The sequence below is a fragment of the Triticum dicoccoides genome, chromosome 4A (genome assembly GCF_002162155.2).
Source record: "Triticum dicoccoides isolate Atlit2015 ecotype Zavitan chromosome 4A, WEW_v2.0, whole genome shotgun sequence".
Classification (NCBI taxonomy): domain Eukaryota; kingdom Viridiplantae; phylum Streptophyta; class Magnoliopsida; order Poales; family Poaceae; genus Triticum; species Triticum dicoccoides.
The window spans coordinates 587,557,419-587,568,516 of NC_041386.1; the positions used below are offsets into that span (position 1 = coordinate 587,557,419).

Sequence of the window (11,098 nt, forward strand, 5' to 3'; positions counted from 1 at the left end):
ATATATATAGTAATAGATGATTAGATAGATGGATGTTAGATAGATGAATGAAATGAAAGAGAGTATAAATGTGAAAAAAATTAAGTGCACAATGTGAGATAGATAGATGGTAGATGAATGGATATTTGTGTAGTTTTACTATGTTTTTAGATACATACTCAATATTATAGATATATGTATTGTGAAGATGAGATGAGAGGGAAGAGTAAATTTTTTGACACTTGACGAAACATGATTTTTTTTAATAGTTAAAAGTATCAATGCTTAATGTGAGGTGATGACCTAAATTTTTTTCACTTGGTGTAATTAATAGGATTTGTGGTGTTCCATCTTCGTGGAGTGATTGTCGACGTTGGAGGTGTTGGTCCACGATCGTCCGTCTCCTTTGATCGACTACATCGGAGGGTGAGCAACAATTCCATGACCTCGTCCACTTTTTTTCCATGTCACTAGATTAAATTTTCACATCAAGTCGCGTAACCTAGGTCTCCCGTCCGAAAGGGTTGCATCGATAAATATGCATTCAATTGCATATTTATCACCGCAGCTCTTTCGGATTGTCCAGCGCTTTCCACGGACAGCCCGAGGATGTGTAGATTGGGTACGTTGTTCATGCTCTACCCCGTTCCGAGACAGGATTTCGGCGGCGCCTCCCTGTTGTTCTCCGGATGCACATTCTCTCGGCATTTTGCCGAGACGTGTATTTGGAGAATAGCGGGGAGGTGCTGCCGAAATTTTGTCTCGGAATGGGGTAGAGCATGGACAACGTACTCAATCTACACATTCTCGGGTGGGATTAGGACCCATCTTTACCTATTAGAGATGTAGGTGGATTAAATGTCATTTCTCGTGAACCTTGTAAAAAATAAAATATTGATGTGAGTAATTTAAATGAATCCTTAATTTTGTTGTGTGGCTTCCAATAAAGCAGAGATGGCAGATAATCAGTGGATGTATAGTGGGTTTTTCCGTCGGAATCAAGTAACAACAGAGTGGGTCGAGAAAACTGATGTGTTTTTGAAAGAGATATTCCGTAGTCCAATGAGGATGCTGCCAGAATGCCCGTGTGCCAGATGTAAGAGGCGTATCCGCAGATATAAGAGTGAGATGACTAAGCACCTTCGCACGCATGGATTTATGCCCAACTTTAATATGCCGATAAACTTTGCCCAGCGGGACCGTGGTAGAGAGGATGTGATACGACAACGCGTCGCTGGTTATGAGGACGATGGGGTTAGAGACATGCTAGATGATGTCTTTGCTGCACAGCCAACACCTCCGTCACATTCAGCGAATGAACCGGAGGAGCCGGAGGAAACCGCAAAGGCCTTCCTGGAAATCTTGGCCTCGTCAAAGAAACCTCTCTATGAGGGTGCCAAGCTGTCTGTGCTGGATGCCATCTCGCAACTGATGGAAGTCAAGGCTGAGTACGGCTGTAGTCGAGGTTGCTTCGAAGCATTTCTGGGAGTATGGGCTAACAGCCTGCCTGAGGGCCATGAACTGCCGAAAACCATGTACGGTATGAAGAAAATCATGAAGGCGCTCTCGATGGACTATGAGAAAATACATGTTTGTCCAAAGAATTGCCTTTTGTTTAGGCATGAGTATGCGGATGACAAGTACTGTAGGAAGTGCGGTTCCTCTCGGTATATTGAGGTGGTCGATAAGCATGGTCAGAAGCAGCAGCTAAAAATCCCTGTGAAGGTTCTTCGGTATCTTGATTTTATAAAAAGACTGCAGCACCTTTTCATCACCGAGGAGTCTGCCAAAATGATGAAGTGGCACAAGGAAGGGAAAAGGTACAATCCAAAAAAAATTGTACATCCATCAGGAGGTGAAGCATGGAAGTCATTCGATATAGAGTACCCGGAGGAAGCAGCCGAGGCTGGGAATGTTAGAATTGCTATAACAGGTGATGGGTTCAATCCATATGGTATGTCGTCTAATCCATACGGCTGTTGGCCCGTATTTGTTATTCCGCTGAATCTCCCTCCCGGCGCCATAATGCAACGCAAGACCATGTTCCTGTCGCTTATAATTCCGGGGCCTGAATATCCGGGAAGAATTTGAGTGTGTTTATGCAGCCATTGGTGGATGATTTGCACCATTCTTGGTACTTCCCGAGGTTGACATACGACCGACATCTGCAGAAAAATTTCTTGATGAAAGTTTGGCTATAATATTGCATGCATGACTTTCCCGGTTATGCCTTGTTCTGCGGATGGTGTACAAGTGGAAAGATGCCTTGCCAGTGTGCATGCAGGCCTTGATTTTCATTTGGCTTAAGAAGGGTGGCAAGTATGTTGCATTTGACCTGCATCGACAGTTCCTCCCTCCAGACCATCCTGATAGGGAAGACAAGAAGAACTTCACAAAAGGCAAAGTTGTCCATGAAGTAAACGAGATTCCAACGTTTTCTGGTGCGGATGTGCTTGCTCAGCTGAAAGCTCTTAAGCCTGCCGGTGAGGGGAAAGGCAAAGGCAAAGGCAAAGCCACAGGCGAAGACGAGGGCGAGGGCAAAGGAAAAAGTAAAGGGAAAATTTTTAAAGGATATGGTGAGACGCATAACTGGACTCACATTACCCCCTTCACGCAGCTTCCCTATTTTAAGGACCTCAAACTTCCATACAACATAGACGTGATGCAAGCTAGAGAAGATCTTCCCGCCAGGCTTCTTTACTCCGATGACACATCTCCTTTTGCACCTCCCGAACGAGGTATTGTTGGGGGGCCCTGTGCAGAATCGTTGGCAGTACGGCCCTGAGAGACAGAACAAGCATCTGAGACAGAAATGTGGAAACAAAGCTAAGATTGAAGCTTCCATAGCTGAGGCAGTTATCCTAGAGGAGGTGGCAGACCTCAGGACAGCCTACTATCCGGACCATGTTCCCACGTTGCACAATAAGGTGTCTCGATACAATACAGAAGAACCCAAGTATAAACCCAAGTTGCCTCTATTCATCGGGCAAGGTAGTAGGGCTGGATGCTCGAAATCTTATCTCATGCCACGAGATGAGTGGGAGGATGTCATGTTCTATATCTTGCACAACATCAAGGAAGTTGAGGATGAGTGGATGAGGTAATACCTTTGCACCATTCTTTTAGTCAATTCGTTATGTTCACTTTGCCTAGTTCTTATACCACTTTTCTTATTGTAGTCGATTCGTTGAAGAAGAATGGACGGGAATGCTGCCTTCTTCTGAAGCGGAGGCACTTGCTCTTCTCCGAAAGGGTACTGATGGAAGGAAAAATTTCGTTGCGTGGTTCATCGAGAAAGTAATTTTTCACACTTTCAATTAAACTCATGCACCCTATAATTTCAATTAAACTCATGCACCCTATAATTTCAATTAAACTTGTAGGGAAATGATCCAACCAAATCAATGGATGAAGAATTGAGATGGGTTTCCATGGGTTTTGATCCTGTCGTCATGACATGAGAAAAGTATGATGTGAATGGATATCGCTTCCATACAGAGGAGCACCAGAACAGTCGGCCTGATCCCAAAACCATAAATACCGGAGTCTTCACTGAAGGAGATAACGAAGTAGATTACTATGGAAGGGTAGGAAAAATATACGAGCTTACATTCAAACGTGGCCGCGAACACCTAAGTCTCACTGTGTTCAAATGCCGATTGTTCGACCCCAAAAAGGGTCTGAGACATACGCCTTCTGTTGGTTTAGTTGAAGTTAAACCATCAACCGTCTATGCCAGAGCTGATCTCTTTATCGCTGCTACCCAGGCCACACAAGTATATTATCTGCCTTACCCATGCCAGAAAGAGTACCTAAAGGGTTGGGAAGTTGTGTTCAAGGTGTCGCCGCATGGTAAGCTACCGGACCCGAACGATGATGATTACTACAACATAAACCCCATGACATACGAGGGAGTGTTCTATCAAGAGGAACATGATGACGTGGTCCGAAACAACGAGGATGATGACTTGGGTTATGTTGACCTGGACCCAAACGACGACGACGCACGGATTGATGGTGAGGCAGTTGTGAATCAAAGAGACATAATTATGCTTGAAAAGTTAAATGAAGACACTGACGATGAGGAAGAGCCTCCACCTCCGTCAGACAACGAAGAAGATATGCGTGATAGTGATGATGAGACCGGTCCACAAATAGATTACAATAGTGATGATTCATATGGGTTCTAGAAAATGTAAGTTCTTTTAATGATCATTACAATAGTATGCTTAATGTGCTCTTCTGGTATTAATGCTTTCCTGTATGCTTGTTTAATTGATATCCTTACTAATTGTTTATTCTCTTCTCAATGCAGGTTTGCTAATCATGGGCAAGTCCAGCGGCGCTAGTTTCCTCAGTAAATTTAAAGGACTTACTCGGAGTGGACGAGCCCACAAGGTTCCCTCCCGACTACGCGAGGATGACACCTCACAGGGAGGTGGAGGGGTCGGGGGAGGAGACCCTAGAGGAGGAGGCGGTGGGGGAGAGCCCCTAGAGGAGGAGGAGGTGGGGGAGAGGCAACCGGGGCAAAAAACTCCGGGCCGTGTCTGAAATAGGAGGGTCTTCTTCGATGCCCTCCTATACAGAGGCACCTTCCGAGTCTGAGGAGGAGGAGTATGTTCCTGATGGCGAGGAGGAGGAGGCCGAGGAGGAGGGTGAGGAGGAGGGTGAGGAGGAGGCCGAGGAGGGTGGAGGGGAGGTTGATCCCGCGTTGTGGGGTGACTTGCCACCGGGTTCTTCGCAGGGGTGGCTGCGTGGTAATGCCGGACTACCTACACCACCTTCTATCGAGGAGCACAAGTGGCTCATTGAACCTGTGGGGACAGAGTAAGTGCCTCTCAATCATATTTTCAACACATGACAACATTTTCTTATTGTACACATGGCAATCATTTGATTCTTTTGCAGAAGCTGGATCCTTCGCGGAAAGGGCCGTAAACCGAACGGCCTTATCACTGTCTTGTTGAAGGAGTTTTAGCCTGGCCTATTCTGCCCGCGGCCAGACAGGGACCCGCAGCAGCGGGTTTTGGCCACGAGCTGGGCCCACTACGAGGCTTGCAGCAACGCGGAGTACGGGACGACCGCTAAGGCGGTGATCACCAAATTTTGGGTAAGTTCTCTTCTGAATCACTTGTCTTCAGTTTCGTTCATAGTTTATCATTGAATCACTCAACTCATGCCTTGTTTGCTTCTGGTTTATGCATGATTGCAGCAACTCTATAGAGTTCTTGACGAGCACAAGGCCAGAGCCGACGTGGTCTTGCTTGCGGCTGCGAAGAAGAAAGCTCGTCAGTTGCAGTATGAGGTGCGTTGGGTTGCCGTCTCGTAGTACTACCACTACTACCTGCACCAAAAGATGACCAAAACTCAAGCGCAGAAGCTACGACTTACCTTGAGCAAGGAGCAGTTCATGATGGTAACTATTACTAACTTTTCATTGTTTCAAGCAGTCAACTATATGTTTCGTGCTCACATGTCATGCTTCCAAAATTTGCATAGGTTGTTCCTCGTTGGTGCTATGGAAGGCATGACAGATGGGCGAGTTTGGTGGATAGGTGGCTCGGCACCGATGCAGAGTTTGCTGCCAAGAGCATCAAGGCCCGGGCTAACCGTGGAGACGACGAGACACACCGCCAAGGAAACAGGAACCACTGGGGCTTCAAGGCCATGAAGGTATATCTATGTGCATGATGCATTTTTGTTCTTCTTTATGTCATGTTCTTATGTATGGCTGACTTCTATTTGACGTTGTAGGAGGACAAGTTGAAGAGGCCGCTCTCAGACATGGAGTCGTGGAAGCTGGCCCGCGAGCGGAGTCATCGCAAGGAGGGCGAGAGCCAGTACTACGGCAAGACCGAGGAGCACCTGGGGTCTTACATTCATCACTATCAGGAGTTGCATCCGGATGTTCCTGTTGTTGAGGTCGCCCAGTCTCAGATCGACGACACGGCGGTGGTGGCCATCCAGGGGAAGAAGAATGGCCGGTATCCGTGTTTCGATGGCTTGATCACTCCTTCGATCTCGTACACACAGCTTCGAGCTAGCAACCCGAGCCAGTTAGAGAGTACGCGGCATTCACAGACTCCCTTAGCCCGCCAGCATGATGTAAGTACTTCCTCTTTATCTTTTTCTATCTTGCATTCTCAGTTTATTTTCAGCATTGCTCTCACTTAGAAACAACCTAAATTATGTAGGCATATAAGGAGTTTGTCGAGCATAGGAATCTCGAGGTGCGGGAGTACTTGAAACAAGTGAAGGCAAACGATGATTACAACCATCAGATGATGACGGTTAGTTTTGCCCTCTTAAAACCAACCTAAATTTTTGCACTTTCATTCCTTCTGATCTTCTAGTTTGCTTGTTTAACTAACATTCAGGCTATGTTGGCGTCTTGGACTAACCGCACGGATCCACCACAAATGGGACCCCCACCACCACCTGCGGGAGAACCCCCACACGTGCCCACGTTCGATGAATGGGTGGCACTAGGCAGTGATGGTCCGGTTAGTACATTTGCCTAACTACTAGCAAACTAGTTCTCGTTCATGAAACACTATCATATCATATTTACCGTTAGAATCTTTTCTGAAACATGTAGGGGACCGGTGGCTCGACTCCTACTCCGTCGACCCCAGTCACTCCGATCTGGCAGAGTGGTGGTGGTCGCGATGGCGGTTTTGGCGGAGGTGGTGGTGGTGGTTTTGGCGGAGGTGGTGCTTTTGGCGGAGGTGGTGGTGGTTATGGCGGAGGTGGTGGTTTTGGCGGAGGTGCTCTTGCTTGATGATTCCGTGCATGTGGCCATCGTGTCATGCCTTTCATATTCCTACTTTTATCATGTTTCATGTCTTGCACTACTTTTATGTTCATGAACTTCCGTCGGTGATGATCTTTAGATGATGTGATGAACTTGAGTATGTTTAGATGATGATGGTGAACTTGAGTATGTTTAGATGAACTTGAGTATGTTCACATGATGAATTGTCATATTTCTGCATAATTTCATATTGTTCTGTTTTGAAATGCTGTCAAATGAATTGGAAAAGAGAAAACAGGGGAAATAAAAAAAACTATGCCTACGGCAAAGCCGTCGACATATATACGCCCAGGAGTTACCAGGGCTTGCCACGTGGCACATCTATGCCTACAGCAAAGCCGTAGGCATATATGAAAAACTATGCCGACGGCTTTGCCGTAGGCATAGCCCTGCTGCCAGGAGAAACCAGGAGCTGCCACGTGGCAGAGATATGCCGACGGCTTTGCCGTAGGCATAGCCCTGCCGCCAGGAGAAGCCGGGGGACGACACGTGGCGCAGGTATGCCGACGACTAGGTCGTCGGCATAGATGGAAATCTATGCCGACGGCCAAGCCGTCGGCATACCTGCGCCACGTGTCGTCCCCTGAATCGCCAGCGCTGTTGACGGCGCCGTCCGTTGCCGTCAGACGAAAAACAACGCCGACGGCTAAACTATGCCGACGGCTATCCCACGGCCGTCGGCATATGCACCTATGCCGACGGCTATACTACGCCGACGGTCTGACACATCTACGCTGACGTGATCTACGCCGACGGGGCTATGCCGACGGCAGCCGTAGGCATAGATCTATGCCGACGGCAGAGGGCCTATGCCGACGGCCCTGGGCCGTAGGCATAGCCCGCGAGTCCGTAGTGACGGCAGTCCGGCTCAAGACGCTTTTTGCGCGTCATGGCATCGCGACCCAGATCAAGGAGCTCAAGGCCCGGGTCATAGAAGAGAGCGAACGACGGCGGAGGTTAGATCTCGACAACTATGTCACAGTTAGTTCCTCGCTAACTCGAGAGCGAACGGTGGGGATAGATCCCCGGCCGGTTAGCTGCATTCCACGGGGTGGCCAAGGGGTTGGTGGCCATTGACGGCCGCACAGATCAGGTTATCTCTTGGTTAACAGACGAGAGGTTGGAGCTGAAGGTAGTGGCCATTGTGGGAGGTGGGGGGCTGGGAAAGACCACCCTTGCCATGGAGGTCTATCGTAAGATTGGAAGGCACTTCCGGTATGGAGCTTCTGTGTCAGTGTCGCGCACTGTTGATCTCGAGAAGCTCTTGAGAGATGTCTTATCTCAAATCGACCTAGAAGCATTTAGTAAATGCCAGTCGGAGAGGTGGGAGAAAGACCGACTAATCCGTCATATTCAACGAATCTTGACAGGAAAGAGGTACAATTTTTCATCCCTCGTGTGATTAGCATTTGATAATATGTTGAAAAATTCAACACACAATCATTTATCTGCTGCAAAGACAAATGCAAGTAGTGTAAATCACCATATTTGCGATGATGAGGCTAATTATTAGTGTAACGTCGTATACAGGTACTTCCTTGTTATTGATGATGTATGGAAAGAACAAGATTGGAAATATATCAAAGCAGCACTTCCTGACAATTATAATGGAAGCAGAATAATTGTTACTACACGCATTACCAGTGTAGCTAAGTCATGCTGTTCTAACTCAGGTGATCAGCTCTATAAAATGCTACCTCTGAATGATGTTGATTCTCAAAGGTTGTTCTTTAAGAGAATTTTCAACTCCGACTACTCATGTCCTCCTCAACTACAAAAGGTTTCAGTCAGGATCTTAATAAAATGTGGTGGTCTTCCATTGGCTATAATTACCATTGCAAGTTTGCTAGCCAATAAACCTCAGAACGCAGATGAATGGGAGAGACTCCGAGATTCCATTGGTACTGGTCTTTCATATGAGAGTGATGATGACGGAAAATGTATGAGACATATATTGTTACTTAGTTATTGGGATCTTCCACACCACTTGAAAACTTGTTTGTTGTACTTATGTATATATCCAGAGGACGAGTATATCTCGTGTGAACAACTAAAATTGAAATGGATAGCCGAAGGATTCATTCCTACACAACGAGGAAATGTATATCAAGAAGCAGAGAGTTGTTTCAATGAACTTGCGAATAGAAGCTTGATCCAGCTAGTTGATGCTCATGTTGACCATGATGGTTTTTCACAATATTGTCGGATTCATGATATGGTACTTGACCTTATAATATCTTTGTCAGATGAAGAGAATTTTGCCACTGCTTTAAATGGTGTCTGCAATTCTTTGCCAAGCAAGATCCGTCGACTCTCCCTGCAATCTAGTGGGCTTGAACAGAAAGGGGCAATCCATGCAATCACAAGAAGCAAGTTACATGTACGCTCATTCAACGTGTTCGGAGAAACAGAGAAGATACCCTTACTTGTGGACTTCCGGTCTTTGCGTGTGTTTGATATATGTGGGGATTATTCATCGTGGAAAAACGAGCATATAAGAAATATAGGAGGTTTTTGTCAACTGAGGTATTTGGGAATTCATAGACGAGGAATCACGGAGCTTCCTGAAAATATTGGAAAACTACAGAACTTAGAGACTCTCGATTTACGGGGAAGTTATATTGGTAAACTACCATCAACTATAACTCGGCTACAGAAACTAGCACACCTATTCGTTGACCGACCGCAACTTTGTGTTTTCTGCACATATGCTTCGTAGCATGAGGAAGTCTCGGATATCTGTAAAATTGACAATCCTGAGAATTTTTTGGAAGAGCTTGGACATCTAACGAAGTTGAGAAAGATCTCAATGAGTAAGTTATGGTTTTATGAGGATTGGCATGTTTTAAGATGCTATGGAGAAAGACTGGCTTCATCTCTTAATGAGTTGGGAAAATACAACCTTCAGTATCTTCATACTTATGGAGATATTGGAGAATTTTTGTTCAGGGGTCCATGTTGCACCTTTCCGCACCTCCAAGATCTCAAACTAGAGCTAATAATGGAAAGGGTTCCCAAGGGAATGGCACTCCTAACCAACATCCTCAAACTACAGATAAAAATTAGATTGTTTGATGAGGAAGCTCTCCATATTCTCTTGGGTATGGCTTCTCTAGCATATCTCCAGCTAGAGGTATCAGAGTTGGTTGGGGTCATGACTATAAGTAGTAACGGATTCAAGCTGCTAGAGGTGTTCCACTACAGAATTGGTCTAGGCGAAGCAACGGGGATAAAATTCGTAGCAGGTGCTATGCCAGCACTCGGACGGCTCCATCTTTCCTGGATGGCATATCATGTTATGTTGAGGTATAGTGATGGAGCTGACATGGGCATCGAGCATCTTTCAAGCCTCACACACCTCCAGGTCGAAACTGATTGTCATGTTGCAACTCTGGAAGAGGTGGAGGCTGTGGAGGGTTCCATTGAAAAGGCAAAAGCCTTGCATCCCAACCGTCACACTCTTCAACTCCAGCACCGTAGAGTAAAAAAAGATGGGATGTCTAAGGTATACATTCTTGGCCCCAGGTTTCTTCATTCACTTGCACTGCATCATGTCATTTCCTGATCTTTCCCTCTTTTCCTCCAAGCTTCCAAATCACTCCAGCTCGGGCGGCAGCAACAAGACCAAGTGATCTCGACTACACGTTTGTTTGTCCAACTTTGTGCCCTGCTCTTTACCACGGCTCTGCAACCAGCCACCACAACACAGAGATTTGTTACCCAATATTTATGTATTCCCAGACATGTACTCCCCCCCTTCAGAATTTCTTGTCGCGGAAATGGATGTATCTAGACGTATTTTAGTTCTAGATACATCCATTTATGCGACAAGTAATTCGGGTCTGGGGGAGTAGTACTTTGTGATTTCTAGCTAGAACCTTTCATGTTTGGCGTATCAGGTTTTTCATCCCATAGTCTGTATTCGAGTGTGAGTACAGACAGTGGGTTTTCCTCATGCGCGTCAAACCCGTAATCTATTTTTCTTTTTACGTTCTCAGACTTGTTGTTTCTATTAAAGTTTCTCTTGCCTGCATCTGCATAATTTGAGCTACTTATTTGAATCTTATAAGGTTTGTATGCTTCAGCAACCAACTGAACTGAACCGGCTGTAGGTGCAAGTTAAGATATCTGAACTTCAGGTTCAGGAGCACCTTCTTCAACAGCTTTGGTTTGTTTATAAATGATCTTATATTTCTTTACAGAGGGAGTACTTGTTAACTGTTCCGTCTTTGTGTATAATTGTGGAAAGCACGGTTTGGTTAGTGCTGACGCCCCAAATTCCATTTCTGAAAGTGTGGTAACCAC

At 46.0% G+C, this 11,098-nt stretch overlaps 1 pseudogene; it reads left to right on the forward strand.

Moving 5' to 3' along the window:
• LOC119283708 overlaps nt 1-10,358 on the forward strand; it is a 16,299-nt pseudogene extending 5,941 nt beyond the window's left edge.
• Nucleotides 10,359-11,098: the final 740 nt, after the last annotated feature.